The 19,455-nt window shown below is 42.0% G+C and overlaps 9 non-coding genes and 2 pseudogenes across 9 annotated transcripts; 4 read left to right on the forward strand and 7 right to left on the reverse strand.

Annotated features, from left to right (window-relative positions):
- Window positions 1–19,455, forward strand: part of LOC130222307 (NACHT, LRR and PYD domains-containing protein 12-like) — a 339,313-nt pseudogene that overhangs the window by 282,755 nt on the left and 37,103 nt on the right.
- The window catches only part of LOC130222311 (zinc finger protein 850-like), a 535,728-nt pseudogene that overhangs the window by 265,255 nt on the left and 251,018 nt on the right, over window positions 1–19,455 (reverse strand).
- Window positions 3,736–3,821, reverse strand: trnas-uga (transfer RNA serine (anticodon UGA)). The gene has a single exon. It is a non-coding gene; the product is annotated as a tRNA-Ser (tRNA).
- On the forward strand, window positions 10,844–10,984 carry LOC130224254 (U4 spliceosomal RNA). Its single transcript, XR_008837320.1, has one exon. It is a non-coding gene; the product is annotated as a U4 spliceosomal RNA (small nuclear RNA).
- trnan-guu (transfer RNA asparagine (anticodon GUU)) lies at window positions 11,660–11,741 on the reverse strand. Its single transcript has one exon. It is a non-coding gene; the product is annotated as a tRNA-Asn (tRNA).
- trnas-gcu (transfer RNA serine (anticodon GCU)) lies at window positions 11,905–11,986 on the reverse strand. The gene has a single exon. It is a non-coding gene; the product is annotated as a tRNA-Ser (tRNA).
- LOC130224206 (U4 spliceosomal RNA) lies at window positions 13,616–13,756 on the forward strand. The gene has a single exon (XR_008837274.1). It is a non-coding gene; the product is annotated as a U4 spliceosomal RNA (small nuclear RNA).
- trnas-gcu (transfer RNA serine (anticodon GCU)) lies at window positions 14,697–14,778 on the reverse strand. The gene has a single exon. It is a non-coding gene; the product is annotated as a tRNA-Ser (tRNA).
- On the forward strand, window positions 16,408–16,548 carry LOC130224192 (U4 spliceosomal RNA). Its single transcript, XR_008837261.1, has one exon. It is a non-coding gene; the product is annotated as a U4 spliceosomal RNA (small nuclear RNA).
- Window positions 17,210–17,291, reverse strand: trnas-gcu (transfer RNA serine (anticodon GCU)). The gene has a single exon. It is a non-coding gene; the product is annotated as a tRNA-Ser (tRNA).
- On the reverse strand, window positions 17,475–17,556 carry trnas-gcu (transfer RNA serine (anticodon GCU)). The gene has a single exon. It is a non-coding gene; the product is annotated as a tRNA-Ser (tRNA).

A 19,455-nucleotide genomic window follows, 5' to 3' on the forward strand; every position in this document is an offset into this window, starting at 1 on the left:
TCTAAAAGCTCCGCAACATATTCGAAGTGCTTTGGCCTGCATCCTGTCAAGTTCAGCTAATGTAGTTTTTGCTGCTGATTTATACATTACACTTCCATAATCAAATACTGAACGAACTATGGCAATGTATATATCTTTCAAAGATGACCCTGTTGCCCCCCAATTATATCCTGCCAAGCATTTTAGTATATTAATTGCTTACTTACTTTAACTGCTTTCTTAAAAATGTATCTATCATATTCTGAACGTGATTTTTGAAGGTAAGCTTACAGTCAAACCATACCCCTAGATATCTTATATCACTAGCTTGTTTAAGATGTTGTCCACATAGTTTAAGGTTTATTTCGTTTTTTTTTTTTTTTTTGGAAAAACAGATAAATTGAGTTTTTTCCACTGATAGATCAAATTCCCACTCCAATGACCATCTTTCAACCTGACTAATTGCTGACTGCATTCTATTCTGTAAGTTACCAATACTGCGGCCCCTTACCTATAATGCACCATCATCTGCATATAGTGTTCTGTTTATCTTATGTTCCACTCCATCAAAAACATCATTTATCATTATATTAAAAAGAACTGGGCTACACACACTTCCTTGTGGAGTGCCATTTTTAATTGAATATGTGCCTGATGTCCTGTTCCCTATTCTAACTTCTATAGTTCTTCCCATTAAAAAAAATCTTTAATCCAATTGAACATTTTACCACCTACGCCCATTTTATTCAGTTTAATTAACAATCCCTCTTTCCATAGCACATCATACGCCTTTTCTATGTCGAAAAAGGTTGCCAAGACTGATTCTCTATTTACTTGTGCCTTTCTAATTTCATTTTCTAAACTTACTACCGGATCCATTGTTGTTCTTCCATTGCGGAACCCACTCTGATAAAGTATAATTATTCCCCTGCTTTCTAAATAATACATTAACCTTTTGGCTATCATTCTCTCCATAAGTTTACATAAGTTAGATGTTAAGGCTATAGGTCTATAACTTGTGATTTCTGATTTATCTTTGCCAGGTTTTCCTATGGGGACTATTACTTAGTGTTTCCATACACAGGGCTCTCTTTAATTCAAACAGTGTGAAATTTGCTTCTAATGGGCTCTCCTCTACATCTTATTTCGCCAAAGCTTCTTTATTTTCTTCAATTATCCTATTTCTATTATTTAGCTCCTCATGTGAGAGATTCTTTGAACTATGTTTCTTTACAAAACCTTTTGCAAGCATATCAGCTTTGTCTTCATTAGTAATTGCTTCAATTCCGTTATTTCTTAATATCGGTAGAGAAAATTCCATTCTTATACCACCCATCTTTCTAATCATTCCCCAGATCTCCTTAATGTGTATTTCTGTCCCAATATTGCTGCAATAATCTCTCCAGTATTTCCTTTTGGCTTCTTTATTGTTTCTCTTGGTTTTTGCCTGTGCTCTTTTATATTCCATTAAATTGTCAAAAGTATGATTTAACTTTACAACTTTGAAGGTTTTGTTTCTATTTTTAACTGCACTTCTGCACTCATCTGTCCACCATGGTACCATGTTCTTTCTCCTAGCCCCTGATGTTTTACCTATTGCTTCTGCTGACTCATGTATTAAGCTTGTGATCATATTGTTTAATTCTTCAACATTTTTACTCATGTTCGGCATGGCCTCAGTTAGTTTACAGCTTGCTTTAAAACTGAACAGTTCCAAATTAGCTTTTCTCGTTTTCCATCTTGTAGCCCAATTATCTTCTAAAATGACATTTTGATTTCTTAGTTTTGTCCAAATTGGATAATGATCACTGTCCATTGTATTACTGCTTACTTCCCATACACACGTTCCTGCCAGTTGCTGTGTAACAAAAGTAAGATCAATTGCTGATTCCCTACTATGAGTAACATATCTTGTGGCTCTTCCATCATTTAAACACACTAATTGTTTATCATATATTATCTCCTCTATGATATCCCTGTTGCTATCTGTTTTTGTACTTCCCCACAATGAGCTATGAGCACTGAAATCCCCTCATACTATTAGTTTAGAGTTTTCTAGCTCACAAATTTCCTCCAGCACTTCACTGGCTCCTGAAAAAGTTATAAAGAGACAGGCAAACGCACTGAACATTCTTATATTAAGCAATGTGTTAACTTATTCATTAGTTAAAATCAATTCAAAGTTAAATACTCATTCAAACAATCAAATAATTCTATAAAAATAATGAGAAACAAGATGATGAGGAAAGGATAAACATTGATTCATGCTGAGATGGATAGGAAGGTATAAATCAGAATCCTCTACGCTCTACAAAAGTTGGCTTACACGCCCAAATAGGGACTTGAACCCTGGAACGTCAGATGAAAAGTCTGACGCTCTACCGACTGAGTTATCTGGGGTCATTGGAGCATAAGCTTAGATTAGCTTGTGACCTGTCAAAGATGCAGCGTGCACTAAAAAGTGGGCTGTACAAAACAGGTGGCAAGAGGTCACCGTAAGGAATCCTGCCGTGACCCGGATTCAATGCAGGATTGCTGCGACCACAATACAGAGTCCTTACCACAATACGATCACAGCGAGTTGTGGCCCCTGTGTGGTATGTTCCTCCCTGTGATATGCCCCTTTCTGTTCAGTGAGCACACGCTGTTGTTTTTACTCCTCCTACCAGCACAACGCTTTTCCCAAGTAACGCTGGAATTGCAAAAAAATTATTACTGTGCACGTGGTCGGCAGGACTCGAACCTGCGCAAGAAGACCCCAATGGATTTCTAATGTACCACCTTAACCACTCAGCTGCGACAACAAGACTGCCATGTTCTCATGCCTAGTACACGTGTTGTGTATCCAGATGAAACTTTCAGCAAGCGATAGCTCACAGGCAAAAGTTGCGGCTCCACAAGAAGAGCCTTACACACCCGAGCAGGAACTTGAAGCCTGGACCCTCAGATTAAAAGTCTGATACTCTACCGACTGAGCTATCCGGGCTCCATGGCAGTGCCTCGCAAGTAGGCAAGGTTTAGGGTTGTGTTCGGCGCAGACCTTTACGGTACACAAAAGTTTACCGTGAGGTGGGGTTTAGACTTGTGGTTGGTGTAGATGTTGCTAAAACACAACAGGTTACTGTGAGGTTGGGTTTATGGTTGTTTTAGGTGTAGACATCAGTAAAACACAGTAGTTTGGACTCCATGTCATGTGGGAGACATTAAAAAGATCAATGACAACTGCAGAAGGTCTTTCTGTTGTTGTGGCAATAAAAAGAGACTTAACCAATTAAACGATTCCTTCCATGCCTTACAAGCGTGACTCGATCAACGCTTACCTACACAGCATGCTGGCATCAAAGGTCCCGTTGCTCATATCGAATCCCTAGTCTTCCACACTTTAGGAAACGTAAACATTCAGGACGTGCCATTAGCACAGCCTGCACTAAAAGGAGGCTGGAGATTACGGATGGCATCACAGAGTGCAACGCCAATGCCACCTTGAAAAGCCTGCCGTGACCCGCATTCAAACCGGGGTTGCAGCGGCCACAACGCAGAGTACTAACCCCTATACGATCGAGCCACAAGACAGCCGCTGGAGCCTCACTCTCTATCAAACGTCTTTGAAAATGGAGGGCCCCCAGGGCGCTGTGAGCTGGCACGCGCTGCGGTTTTATTTTTGTCGCTTTTCTCTACCAGCACATCCCTTTTCCCAAGAAACACTGGAGTTGCAAACAATCAAGGAAAGTCGCAAACTAAATCCTGCGCGCAGCCTGGAATTAGTCAGCAGGATTCGAACCTGCGCAGGGAGACCCCAATGGATTTCAAGTCCATCGCCTTACCCACTCGGCCACGACTACGAACCTTGACCTTTCCATTGTGCTCTTGCCTAGCGCATTGGACGTGCTGCCCGATGACATGTAGAGCAAGCAAGAGCTCACCAGCAATAGATGTCGCTTGTAGGGATGGTATGCAGTTTAACCCAAAGAATGACCAGTCTGTCAGACGAAGAAGAGCCGGAGTCAGAGATTTATATAAATAAATAAATAAAGTTTACTGAAGATAGTTTGCAGTTACATCAGCAGAAGCCAGCTTCAACACTCGCCATGAGTTCCTAGGGCGCTCTGCTTACAATCACAAATCAATAACAATTATACTCTCACATAAGGTCATTAACTGCGTCACGCATATAGGTGTTCTAACCTAATTGGATAAAACACAGATAGACTAGGAAAATTTCCACGTGGGGTGCGTGCGTACAATTCTGAACAGTATCTCAAGCATAAACGTCAGACATCCACTAGACTGTTTAGAGCTGACTCCAGACCTGTGAAACGGATCCACAATCAAATAGAACATACACACTTAAAGTATAATCTGTTTCTTATCCGAGGCTGAGTGTAGTCTCAGCCGTCTTTATCAAAACTGGTTAAAAAACGGTATGATCTACATTCAGGCAGTTATATCCTTAATACACAAAGTCTATCTTTAATTAAATAGTAGAATCACCTTAAAATAATTAAGCGTAAAAACAGCAAAATCCCTCAAGACATTTTGGATAGTAATTACTCATATAATTAACAATGGAGACAGTTGCTTCCGGTCCTCAGCCCTCAGCTCCACTCAAGGTCTCCGTGACCTCTGACCTAGTTTGGTGGCTCCTGAAAAAGTTATAAAGAGACAGGCAAACGCTCTGAACATTCTTATATTAAGCAATGTGTTAACTTACTCATTAGTTAAAATCAATTCAAAGTTAATTACTCATTCAAATAATCAAATAATTATATAAAAATAATGAGAAACAAGATGATGAGGAAAGGATAAACGTTGATTCATGCTGAGATGGATAGGAAGGTATAAGTCCGAATCCTCCGAATTCTAATTTACATAATGCAGTTTAAATGCACCAACTTAAAAGATAATGTATGTATGAAAATGTATGCATGTATGTATGTATGTATGTATGTATGAAAGTCCAAACAAGTCTAAAGAGAGTCTTTTTAATTGTCTGGCCAGATGCTGGACAGTACCACTTTCCCTTAACCTGGGAATGGCGTGTAAGTTTGCTTTTTGGGTGGCCACATGTTTTACAATGATAATGATAATGATAATGTTCTTTTGTGTGACACTTCTTTGGTGGCTCCCCTTTTTCCAAGCACGCTGACGATTCAGAGGCGGTGGTGGAACTGATGGCTGTTGGCCTGCTGGAAGGTGAGACCATCCCGTGGAGGAAAAGAAGACCATTGTGGAGACGATGGTGATGGAGCTGGTGGAGCTGATGTCTCTTGGCCTGCTGGAAATGACCATCCTTGAGGCGGTGGTAGAGCTGATAAAGCTGACGGCTGAGACCAACCCTGAGACGGAGGTGGAGCTGAAGGTGGCGGCTGAGACCATCCCTTAGGGGGTGGTAGAACTGAAGCTGATGGCTGAGACCATCCCGGAGGCGGTGGAGCTGATGGTGGATATGATGGAAAAGAACAATCTGAATGTCCTTGCCTGGAATGCCAACCAGGAAAGTGCTAAGCCCCAGGCTAGAAAAAATGTGTGCCAGATGGAGATGCTTCTCCTTGCCCAGTGTCTATGGGTGTAATGGAAGCTGCTGCAGTTCCAGTTCTTGAATATTTTCGAGCTTTATTGCCAGGTATGTTTACACATACGAGGAATTCGTTTTCGTGACAGAGCTTCTACAGTGCAACAGAATTACAGAGACAGGACAAAAAACAGATAATAAATATATTTAAAAAAATAGAAGTAGAGAGTGCAAATATACAGATTGACAAGTGTATGCATGTGTTTATTACTATATACAACGTTATATGTGCAGCTGTTATGTGTCAGGAAATTATTTAAAGAAATATAAAGCATGTAGTTTGCAGTGTAATTTAAGAGACAGAAAAGAAGAGCTGGCTTCAGATAGCATCAGCCATCTGTTATACATTACTGTTAATGATGTTCATAATTCCGTTAAAACTAAATTTGCAATCTCACAACTCATCAGTAAGAATCAAAAATCAAGAGGTTATTAATATTACAGCAATAAGGTACTGTAAGCAGTAACAGTTCTGTGTAAAGCTGTTGTGAAAAAACTGTGCACTTTTATTGCAACTAATGTAAAAATTAATTCGGACATATGAGTAGTTAGTTTCATATTTGCTTCTGAAGAGCAGTCGTTCATAGTAATATGCTACTTAAGGGATTGTAAGAAGCCCAACTTACCATGATAACACTGTAGTAGTGTTGACTTTAACTAGCACCAAGTTGGTCTTGTCCAGAATCTCTCTGCAGTCCTCAACCAGCTGCTTAATGTGACTGTACATCATCACAATTGCTTGAGGAATGGATAAGATTTTGCCCTTTTGGTCTTTGGGCCTGTTTCTTGCTTCCCTGAACTCCTTCAAAAGCTTCAGCGTCACACATTCTGAAACCCTGTTGACATTACGTCTCTGGGCAGCCTGGCCATGAATCATGAACAGTCTGTGGATATAAAAATGCTTTGAATAAATTATGGATGATCTGTATTTAATGTCTCATTACAGTTTATTTTAGACATATAGATTAAATTTTTACATAGGCAGCATCAAAAGACTAATGTCAAATTGTTGACCAAGGGCTAAGCCACTGCGCTTCCGTGAAGCTCTCCAAGGACCTTCCAATACCTTTTTCTTATTCTGAAGTGAATACTTGGAGGGGGACTGGTCAATGGCATCCAAACATGAATACAATCACAAGATCTCTGCTATCTCGTTGGTAGATAAAGCAGTGATAGTGCAGTTGAGGCTGACGAGATACCCTGCCAAGTTGTCCACTGCATCCCATCCAGAAACACTCCTTAAGTCACATCTACTGTCCTGGGCCTCAAAGACAGCTACTGGAGGTTCAGGATCACCAGCTGCAAGGTCAGCTGCATGGCACACAATTGTGTCAATTTCACTGTCATCTTCAGGCTCCTCTGCAGGAATTTCAGGCATGTCATTTTGATGTGGAGTCAACTGGTCTCCTCTATTGGACTGAGCCAACAAGTACTCCACTGCAATGCGCTCACCTGCAATATTTTTAACACATTTAACACAGGAGACAGAGAGAGCAATAATCCAATGCTTTGTCCTGAGACATACTCTTACCATTGGGTTTTCCTGGAGGGGTGAATTCTGGCATCAAAGCCCTACCAAGGACTCGTTGGCTTATGCTATTTAAATAAGACATTAAGCACACATCAAATGTCCTGATGTTTGAGGTCCCCGCCACAGACACAGCTTCTTTTCTCCGGCTCATGTTCCATCTCGAGGACCCCTCTAACATGTACATTTGTGTGTGCATGTTATTGCATCTCCATCCTAGGAATTAAAAAATCAGGTAACAGTTATTTTAAACTGAGAAAACTAAAATTTTATGACAGTAATAGAACAGTAACATAAAATACAGAGACAACTATGGTTGTAAATTCCATGATAACAACTTAAATCAATAAATTTAATAAAAAGAAGCCAAATCCAGATAGTGGCCAGGGTACAACTATAATGCTTAAACAATAGCAGTAGTTTACTTATTTGCTAATAAGCTTAAAAATATACAGAACATTTTGCAATCTAACACTCAAAATTTACCAGGAATGAAGGCACAATGATGGCAGTGAAAACTTTCCAGTGAGGATGACCCCCTGCCACATCTAAGCACATTTAGGACTTTACCACCCTTCTGGAGTGTCCCTGTCTTTGTGTATAACTCCACATGGGGAGGGTCCTGGATGCCCTCCAGGTGTTTTTGTAGTGTCTCTCAGACATGGTCCATGCTGTCAGGGTTAACCAGACGAAGACCTGTGGTGTCAGTAAGCTCCCACACTGACTCCAGCAGCCCTGAAATCATGACCCGAATCTCCTCAGTCTTAGTGTTCGCCGCCTACAATGCTTTGCGAGTTGACCTGGGCAGTAGGAGTCAGTAGGAGTCTGTGCTCCATGGCTACTCTTCCACTCCCCTCTTTTGGCTGCCTTAAGTTATTTCACATCCTCCTGATCCCACTCAAATGTACAAGAGGAAAGTTTTGAACAAAAAATTCTATAGAGAGGGTGGTGCTTTGTAGTAAAGCCACAGTTGAATCTTCTTATAAAATGGAAGATATCTAGCCCAACAATAGACTTTCATGGCCGGAAAAGATTTAGCACCACAGGTGCACCTGTGAAAAAAATAAATGTTAGAGGGAAAATATAAAATAAGAAATCATGCATTTGATTTGATTTCAATTCACAATTCATTTTCATTTACAATTTAAAAATAATTACAAATAAAGACACATTTATCAAGATGATTACACAAAAACTTAATTTAATCAGAAATTAGTTCATTACAGTTTGTGGTAAAAATTCAGAAATGAAAAGAAACTGCATTTTGTTGTTGATGTTGTTGTTCGGATATTTATTTCTTTTTAAACGTAAAAAGTCAAATGTTTTAAATACAATTATAATTATAATATTTATAGTTATAAAATACATTAATGATGGGGTCAGTATTTATTAATTAATTATTGATTTTCATCATCAATAGGGAATGGAGGATTTTTAAGATTTTAAAGATTTAAAATTTTTGTCAAATGCACTGCACATTTAATATGATTTCAGCTGACTGACTGCAGCAATCCCGGTCAACATAGATGACCTCAGGCTCTGATTCCCCAGCATTCTGGTAGCGTCTGACGATGCCCTGGCACAGCTCCTTCAGTCCTGCACCTTCAGCTGTTGTAAGAACACTGTTCAAAACCTGACCAAGCTCGTTCCCAATGTTAGTCATCCATGCAGCCGTGTCCCCAATGGCACCAGCCACCTTTTTGGTAACCTCAAAAACAAACATAAAAAACGTAGACATTTTGGCAGGCCTGATATATGTTTCCTTTTTTTTTTTTGTCACAAATGCACACACTTTGATTACAATTAAATTAAATCTATTCTAATTATTTACATGAATTGCTAAAGATAAACCTTATAGTCAAACCTTCATGTATTGTCCTTTTTTGTAGAATCTGTTTTCAGGATATGGCCATAGGTGGAGGTAATCACCCCTTTCACCTCATCCAGATGGCTGACAATGTCCGATGTGAACTCCTTCAAAATGCTAAGAGGGTGCGAGTAAAACACCTCCCACAGAATCACCGGGATCTCTCAAATACCAGAGGATATGAGCGACGGGGATGGGATTGGAACGCATGCGTGCAAAGCACAATCAATTAGCAGTCCATCACCCTTACCACTCAGCCACCTTGTCACATATGTTCACACTTTCCTGATGAAGGCTAGACTGTGGCACAAATGTGTACATGTATGTTTTTGCAACTATTTTCGGTAAGATGACACTCAATTTTGCCATAACATGCTTCGAAGAGGGTGCAAGTAAGTTACCTACCACGTAAACACCGGGCTCTCTTAAACGAATGACCAGGCTGGAATTCGACTCACACATGCAAAGCACAACGGATTAGCAGTCCATCATCTTAACCACTCAGCGCCCTCGCCGCGCATATAGGTGATCTCCTAATGGAGGCTGGACTATGGCATATATGTATGTTTTTTGCAGCTATTTTCGCTAAATATTACATACAATTTTGCCATAAACATCCTTTAAGACGCTGAGAGGTGCAAGTAAGAAACCTTAGACAGAAGCAGTTGCCTCTCTCAAAACAGTGAAACTATGAGGATGGGATTTAAACCAGAACTTGCAGAGTACAATATACTAACCTAAACACTCGGCCACCTCGTCACGTGTAAGCACAGCGTTGTGCTAGAGAAAGGATTAACTTTTGGGACTCGAATGGATGTTCTTACAGAAAAGATGAAGATAAAGGTTGTCATAAGGAGCTTTATCAGTAGCTCTGATCAGTGCCCCAGAGTTAAGGCTGATTTATACCTCGGCGTCAAGCTCACGCGCATGCTACGGCACAGCCTACACGTGGTTGCATAGCACCTCGCTGTGGCCGTCGGCGACATTGCACCTCTCAAAAAATGTAACGCGTACGCGTAGCTCTGAGATTGGTCGACTTGGTAGCGCTGACGAGTGTGGGCGGAGGTGAGAGCCGCACGAGCGTGAAGCAGCGGGTGTTTAAAAGTGTGGAGTCCCATGAAGGAGCTCCGCATGGAGACTGTTGTTTTGTGTTTACCTTTTAATGAAAGTTGTTGCACGTCCACTGGTTCCTGCCTCAAAATGAGCGAATTTGAGCCACATGCACATTAAGGAAGCGTTCAGAAAAAAACAAAACACCAGCGAAGAAACTCAACACAGAGAAACATAAACACCTACTGCCAGCTAGCGTTTCGGAAGTGTATTGCAGAGCAACAGAAACAGTGCGCAGAAGTATAAGTGCACGGCTAGGCGCAAGGCTTGCGCCGTGTATTACGCTGATCACTTGACACAGAAGTATAAACCAGGATTTATTGTTCAACATTAACTGCAACATGTTTCTTCTGGTTTTGTTGGAGAGAAACTAGACAGAATGCCTGAGTCTAAAAACGGCAGCATAGCTGATCTTGGATTTCTGTCAAAATATGGTGTTCAGTGCCCTTGCGTTCTTCATTACCTTACCCCAATGCCTGTACAGCCCAATAAATACATCCCAATCTCATGCCTTTTCTCTGCCCTTCAGCGTTGTGACTCCGCCCCCTTTACCAGATTACCCACAATTCTCTTCTCCCAGATTCACATAAGTAGTGTATACTTTTCTTTAAGTAAAAATGAAACAGTGTATAAGTAATTATTTTTGGACGAATCAATAACCTGTTCTGCAGACACAGCATGCACTCATTGGTGCCAGAGGGCTGATTGCTGGCAGTTTAAAGTTTGATGCCACCTTGTCGTTGCATGTCCAGATTGGTACACAGAAGAGTTCATAGCTGTTACAGCTTTTCTTTCGCAGAGGCAATATCGTAGCCTATGAGGTCTATCCGAGGCGTAATCATTGCTGGTTGAAAACTTTACCCAATAACTCGCTGAGATGACTTGAAATACAGTCAGCTCTGGCAATTTTTGTCAGCCTTTTAGTTGGCTTAATGTTCTGTTGAAAAGAATAGCTGTGCTTTTGTTTCTTTAACATGTTGCAACTTCTGTTGAGCTCCTAAACATGCAGCAGGCTGGATTAACCTGAACCGTAACGTTCTTCAGAATGCAAGCAGAGTGCGTGTAAGAAACCTTCCATGGAAGCACCAGGCTCTCTAAAATGCTAAAGCAATTGAACGACGAGAATGGGATTTGAACCCACACAGATGGAGCACAGTGGATTAGCGATCCATCCCTGCCAGAGGCTGGATTAACTGTTACCATAACATCCTTCAAAACGCTAAGAGGGTGCGAGTAAAACACCTTCCACGGAAGCACCAGGCTCTCTCAAACACCAGAGCAAATGAGCGACGAGGATGGGATTCAAACCCACACATGCAGTGCACAATGGATTAGAAGTGCATCACCTTAACTACTCGGCCACCTCATCAGCACAATCGATTAACAGTCCGTCGCTTTAACCACTCGGCCACCTTGTCACAAATGTTCTTGCTTTCCTGACGGAGGCTGGACTGTGGCACATATGTGTATATGTATGTTCTTGCAACTATTTTGCAAAAATATTCGGTAAGATGACATTCAATTTAGCCATAACATGCTTCGAAGCACGAAGATGGTGCGAGTAAGATAAGTTCCCCGGAAGCACCGGGCTCTCTTAAATGAACGACGAGGATGGGATTTGAACCCATGCATGCAGAGCACAATGGATTAACAGTCCATCGCCTTAACCACTCGGATACCTCGTCATGCATGTAGCCACTTTCCTGATGGGGGCTGGACTTTGGCATATATATTTGCAGCTACTTTCGATACAGATGACATTAAATTTTGCAGCAACAAAGAGGGCGCATGTAATACACTGAAAATCCACTGAATCACCGGGATCTCTCAAATGCCAGAGCATTTGAGCGACGAGGATGGGATTCGAACCCACGTGTGCAGAGCACAATGGATTAGCAGTCCATCGCCTTAACCACTCGGCCACCTGGTCACATACGTTGACACTTTACCGATGGAGGCTGGACTGTGGCCCGTGTATGTTTTTGCAACTATTTTCGGTAAGATGACACTCAATTTTGCCATAACATGCTTCAAAGCACGAAGAGGGTGCAAGTAAGTTACCTTCCACGTAAACACTGGGCTCTCTTAAACAAATGACCAGGCTGGAATTCGACTCGCACATGCAAAGCACAACGGATTAGCAGTCCATCATCTTAACCACTCAGCACCCTCGTTGCGCATATAGGTGATCTCCTAATGGAGGCTGGACTATGGCATATACGTATGTTTTTGCAGCTATTTTCGCTAAATATTACATACAATTTTGCCATAAACATCCTTTAAGACGCTGAGAGGTGCAAGTAAGAAACCTTAGACAGAAGCAGTTGCCTCTCTCAAAACAGTGAAACTATGAGGATGGGATTTAAACCAGAACTTGCAGAGTACAACATACTAGCCTAAGCACTCGGCCACCTCGTCACGTGTAAGCACAGCGTTGTGCTAGAGAAAGGATTACTTTTTGGGACTCGAATGGATGTTCTTACAGAAAAGATGAAGATAAAGGTTGTCATAAGGAGCTTTATCAGTAGCTCTGATCAGTGCCCCAGAGTTAAGGCTGATTTATACCTCGGCGTCAAGCTCACGCGTATGCTACGGCACAGCCTACACGTGGTTGCATAGCACCTCGCTGTGGCCGTCGGCGACATTGACGCGCACCTCTCAAAAAATGTAACGCGTACGCGTAGCTCTGAGATTGGTCAACTTGGTAGCGCTGACGAGTGTGGGCGGAGGTGAGAGCCGCACGAGCGTGAAGCAGCGGGTGTTTAAAAGTGTGGAGTCCCATGAAGGAGCTCCGCATGGAGACTGTTGTTTTGTGTTTACCTTTTAATGAAAGTTGTTGCACGTCCACTGGTTCCTGCCTCAAAATGAGCGAATTTGAGCCACATGCACATTAAGGAAGCGTTCAGAAAAAAACAAAACACCAGCGAAGAAACTCAACACAGAGAAACATAAACACCTACTGCCAGCTAGCGTTTCGGAAGTGTATTGCAGAGCAACAGAAACAGTGCGCAGAAGTATAAGTGCACGGCTACGCGCAAGGCTTGCGCCGTGTATTACGCTGATCACTTGACACAGAAGTATAAACCAGGCTTTATTGTTCAACATTAACTGCAACATGTTTCTTCTGGTTTTGTTGGAGAGAAACTAGACAGAATGCCTGTGTCTAAAAATGGCAGCATAGCTGATCTTGGATTTCTGTCAAAATATGGTTTCAGTGCCCTTGCGTTCTTCATTACCTTACCCCAATGCCTGTACAGCCCAATAAATACATCCCAATCTCATGCCTTTTCTCTGCCCTTCAGCGTTGTGACTCCGCCCCCTTTACCAGATTACCCACAATTCTCTTCTCCCAGATTCACATAAGTAGTGTATACTTTTCTTTAAGTAAAAATGAAACAGTGTATAAGTAATCATTTTGGACAAATCAATAACCTGTTCTGCAGACACAGCATGCACTCATTGGTGCCAGAGGGCTGATTGCTGGCAGTTTAAAGTTTGATGCCACCTTGTCGTTGCATGTCCAGATTGGTACACAGAAGAGTTCATAGCTGTTACAGCTGTTCTTTCGCAGAGGCAATATCGTAGCCTATGAGGTCTATCCGAGGCGTGATCATTGCTGGTTGAAAACTTTACCCAATACCTTGCTGAGATGACTTGAAATACAGTCAGCTCTGGCAATTTTTGTCAGCCTTTTAGTAGGCTTAATGTTCTGTTGAAAAGGATAGCTGTGCTTCTGTTTCTTTAACATGTTCCAACTTTCGTTGAGCTCCTAAACATGCAGCAGACTGGATTAACCTGTACCGTAACATTCTTCAGAATGCAAGCAGAGTGCGTGTAAGAAACCTTCCATGGAAGCACCAGGCTCTCTAAAACACTAAAGCAATTGAACGACGAGAATGGGATTTGAACCCACACAAATGGAGCACAGTGGATTAGCGGTCCATCCCTGCCGGAGGCTGGATTAACTGTTACCATAACATCCATCAAAACGCTAAGATGGTGCGAGTAAAACACCTTCCACGGAAGCACCGGGCTCTCTCAAACACCAGAGCAAATGAGCGACGAGGATGGGATTCAAATCCACACATGCAGTGCACAATGGATTAGAAGTGCATCACCTTAACTACTCGGCCACCTCATCAGCACAATCGATTAACTGTCCGTCGCTTTAACCACTCGGCCACCTTGTCACAAATGTTCTCGCTTTCCTGACGGAGGCTGGACTGTGGCACATATGTGTATATGTATGTTCTTGCAACTATTTTGCAAAAATATTCGGTAAGATGACATTCAATTTTGCCATAACATGCTTTGAAGCACGAAGATGGTGCGAGTAAGATAACTTCCCCGGAAGCACCGGGCTCTCTTAAATGAACGACGAGGATGGGATTCGAACCCATGCATGCAGAGCACAATGGATTAGCTGTCCATTGCCTTAACCACTCGGCCACCTCGTCATGCATGTAGCCACTTTCCTGATGGGGGCTGGACTTTGGCATATATGTATGTATTTGCAGCTAGTTTCGATACAGATGACATTAAATTTTGCAGCAACATCTTTCAAAATGCTAAGAGGGCGCATGTAATACACTGAAAATCCACTGAATCACTGGGATCTCTCAAATGCCAGAGCATTTGAGCGACGAGGATGGGATTCGAACCCACGCGTGCAAAGCACAATGGATTAGCAGTCCATCGCCTTAACCACTCGGCCACCTCGTCACCTACATTGGCACTTTACCGATGGAGGCTGGACTGTGGCCCGTGTATGTTTTTGCAACTATTTTCGGTAAGATGACACTCAATTTTGCCATAACATGCTTCGAAGCATGAAGAGGGTGCAAGTAAGTTACCTTCCACGTAAACACCGGGCTCTCTTAAACGAATGACCAGGCTGGAATTCGACTCGCACATGCAAAGCACAATGGATTAGCAGTCCATCATCTTAACCACTCAGCCACCTCGCCGCGCATATAGGTGATCTCCTAATGGAGGCTGGACTCTGGCATATACGTATGTTTTTTCAGCTATTTTCGCTAAATATTACATACAATTTTGCCATAAACATCCTTTAAGACGCTGAGAGGTGCAAGTAAGAAACCTTAGACAGAAGCAGTTGCCTCTCTCAAAACAGTGAAACTATGAGGATGGGACTTAAACCAGAACTTGCAGAGTACAACATACTAACCTAAGCACTCGGCCACCTCGTCACGTGTACGCACAGCGTTGTGCTAGAGAAAGGATTAACTTTTGGGACTCGAATGGATGGTCTTACAGAAAAGATGAAGATAAAGGTTGTCATAAGGAGCTTTATCAGTAGCTCTGATCAGTGCCCCAGAGTTAAGGCTGATTTATACCTCGGCGTCAAGCTCACGCGTATGCTACGGCGCAGCCTACACGTGGTTGCATAGCACCTCGCTGTGGCCGTCGGCGACATTGACGCGCACCTCTCAAAAAATGTAACGCGTACGCGTAGCTCTGAGATTGGTCGACTTGGTAGCGTTGACGAGTGTGGGCGGAGGTGAGAGCCGCACGAGCGTGAAGCAGCGGGTGTTTAAAAGTGTGGAGTCCCATGAAGGAGCTCCGCATGGAGACTGTTGTTTTGTGTTTACCTTTTAATGAAAGTTGTTGCACGTCCACTGGTTCCTGCCTCAAAATGAGTGAATTTGAGCCACATGCACATTAAGGAAGCGTTCAGAAAAAACAAAACACCAGCAAAGAAACTCAACACAGAGAAACATAAACACCTACTGCCAGCTAGCGTTTCGGAAGTGTATTGCAGAGCAACAGAAACAGTGCGCAGAAGTATAAGTGCACGGCTAGGCGCAAGGCTTGCGCCGTGTATTACGCTGATCACTTGACACAGAAGTATAAACCAGGATTTATTGTTCAACATTAACTGCAACATGTTTCTTCTGGTTTTGTTGGAGAGAAACTAGACAGAATGCCTGAGTCTAAAAACGGCAGCATAGCTGACCTTGGATTTCTGTCAAAATATGGTTTCAGTGCCCTTGCGTTCTTCATTACCTTACCCCAATGCCTGTACAGCCCAATAAATACATCCCAATCTCATCCTTTTTCTCTGCCCTTCAGCGTTGTGACTCCGCCCCCTTTACCAGATTACCCACAATTCTCTTCTCCCAGATTCACATAAGTAGTGTATACTTTTCTTTAAGTAAAAATGAAACAATGTATAAGTAATTATTTTTGGACAAATCAATAACCTGTTCTGCAGACACAGCATGCACTCATTGGTGCCAGAGGGCTGATTGCTGGCAGTTTAAAGTTTGATGCCACCTTGTCGTTGCATGTCCAGATTGGTACACAGAAGAGTTCATAGCTGTTACAGCTATTCTTTCGCAGCGGCAATATCGTAGCCTATGAGGTCTATCCGAGGCGTGATCATTGCTGGTTGAAAACTTTACCCAATACCTTGCTGAGATGACTTGAAATACAGTCAGCTCTGGCAATTTTTGTCAGCCTTTTAGTAGGCTTAATGTTCTGTTGAAAAGGATAGCTGTGCTTCTGTTTCTTTAACATGTTCCAACTTTCGTTGAGCTCCTAAACATGCAGCAGACTGGATTAACCTGTACCGTAACGTTCTTCAGAATGCAAGCAGAGTGCGTGTAAGAAACCTTCCATGGAAGCACCAGGCTCTCTAAAACACTAAAGCAATTGAACGACGAGAATGGGATTTGAACCCACACAGATGGAGCACAGTGGATTAGCGGTCCATCCCTGCCGGAGGCTGGATTAGCTGTTACCATAACATCCATCAAAACGCTAAGAGGGTGCGAGTAAAACACCTTCCACGGAAGCACCGGGCTCTCTCAAACACCAGAGCAAATGAGCGACGAGGATGGGATTCAAATCCACACATGCAGTGCACAATGGATTAGAAGTGCATCACCTTAACTACTCAGCCACCTCATCAGCACAATCGATTGACTGTCCGTCGCTACCTTGTCACAAATGTTCTCGCTTTCCTGACGGAGGCTGGACTGTGGCACATATGTGTATATGTATGTTCTTGCAACTATTTTGCAAAAATATTCGGTAAGATGACATTCAATTTTGCCATAACATGCTTCGAAGCACGAAGATGGTGCGAGTAAGATAACTTCCCCGGAAGCACCGGGCTCCCTTAAATGAACGACGAGGATGGGATTCGAACCCATGCATGCAGAGCACAATGGATTAGCAGTCCATCGCCTTAACCGCTCGGCCACCTCGTCAAGCATGTAGCCACTTTCCTGATGGGGTCTGGACTTTGGCATATATATATGTATGTATTTGCAGGTACTTTCGATACAGATGACATTAAATTTTGCAGCAACATCCTTCAAAACGCTAAGAGGGTACAAGTAACACACCTTCCACTGAATTACCGGGATCTTTCAAATGCCAGAGCATTTGAACGACGAGGATGGGATTCGAACCCACACATGCAGAGCACAATGGATTAGCAGTCCATCGCCTTAACCACTCGGCCACCTCGTCACATACGTTGCCACTTTACTGATGGAGGCTGGACTGTGGCACATATGTGTACGTGTATGTTTTTGCAACTATTTTCGTTAAGATGACACTCAATTTTGCCATAACATGCTTCGAAGCACGAAGAGGGTGCAAGTAAGTTACACTGTAAAAACAATTCTGTAAAATTTCCGGAAAAATACTGGCAGCTATGGTTGCCAGAACTTTTTCTTTAAAATTGTTTTTACAGAAAAATGTTGTATTTTTAACAAGAGTAAATTTTATTCATTAACTGATGCAATGATCATTTACAAACCTTTGAGTTAATTATTTATATTTGCAGAAAGCAACTACGTTTCAATTGGAATTTACTGGCATTAAAATCAAGAGTTTAAATATCTAAGTAATATATCTGAGCATATTGAGTACCATCGTACATCAGTTCACTACAAAAACTTTTTAAATAAAGTCATTAAATGCATTATTGTGTTCATGTGTGACTGTAATTAACAGACTTTCACTGCATTAGTAACTACACAGTTACCTTTAAACAAAAGAAGCTGCAGCATAACATCAGATTCTCTGAGTAGGGTGAAGCTGCAGGCCCGGAGACCCAACCGCACGCTCAGACCTGCACGCTCAGACCAGCACTTCCAGACCTATCATTTTCTCAGACAGTGCCACCTGCTGTTGGGTTGGGTGAAGCGGCAGGTATCGAGACCCACGCTCAGACCAGCACTTTCTAGGAAGTAGCAACATCGGACACGTGAGTAAGGTTATTCATTTTATTAAAGCGATTCTTCAAATTAGCAGGTTTTATAGCATAAATCAATGTGACATCTTATTACACTAACAAAAAATATTTCAGTGTTTGATTTGAATTAGTCAAAAGATAGCATTATTTTATGATATTTACAGCGTGCTCTTATTTTCTGTTATTGTACCATTCTGGGACACTTTTCTAGCAATGATTTCTGGCAAAATAAAAAACTTTAAAGTAAAAATGTTAAAATAAAATGTATTGTGTATATAAAGCAATTATTAATTGTAACATATTAAAGTGCTATGTAGGTCTACTGAACGTATTACTGTATTATCTATCTGAAAGTGATACAGACAATAACAGTAACACAATAACAGTTTAACAATTGTAAATAAGATCTCTGGAAATCAAAATATCAACTAATCTGCATAACATTTACAATGTGAGCTCTCTTAGGTTAAAACAAATATAATTTGCTTGTGACTTGTGTATTTTTTTCCTAGATGGATATTACAATTCAAAAAGGGGGGTCTCTGCCAGTACCTGTACAGTGCACCAAATGCTGCACATATTTTCATTGTCCATTTTGTGATGCCTCGGTTTTCCAACCAACACGATTAAAAAAAGTGCAATCACATCTGCAGGCACATTTTAATAGATCAGTCCAGCATGAAGGTAATATTTGAAAATGTACATCTTATTATAGTGAAAAATTGTAAGAAAACTTAAAGTGCAATCTTATACTGCTTTTTTTTCAGAATTTACAATACACAGATGTGGACGCCTCTGCAGAAGTCAGCCACATTATCACTGCCTCTTCTGCAAATCAACCATTTTAAGAAAACCTGATTTTGTTAAACATTTAGGACTCTGCAAACAAAAACAACAACCACCAACCCCTCACACTAAAGCCACCACAACTTTTGCCACATCTCTGCCCGCCACACATGTGCCTCTCTCCACTGACACGGCTCTGCCCGCCACACATGTGCCTCTCTCCACTGACACGGCTCTGCCCGCCACAAATGTGCCTCTCTCCACTGACACGGCTCTGCCCGCCACAAATGTGCCTCTCTCCACTGACACGGCTCTGCCCGCCACACATGTGCCTCTCTCCACTGCCACGGCTCTGCCCGCCACACATGTGCCTCTCTCCACTG

This window comes from Danio aesculapii, chromosome 4, assembly GCF_903798145.1.
Source record: "Danio aesculapii chromosome 4, fDanAes4.1, whole genome shotgun sequence".
Classification (NCBI taxonomy): Eukaryota; Metazoa; Chordata; class Actinopteri; order Cypriniformes; family Danionidae; genus Danio; species Danio aesculapii.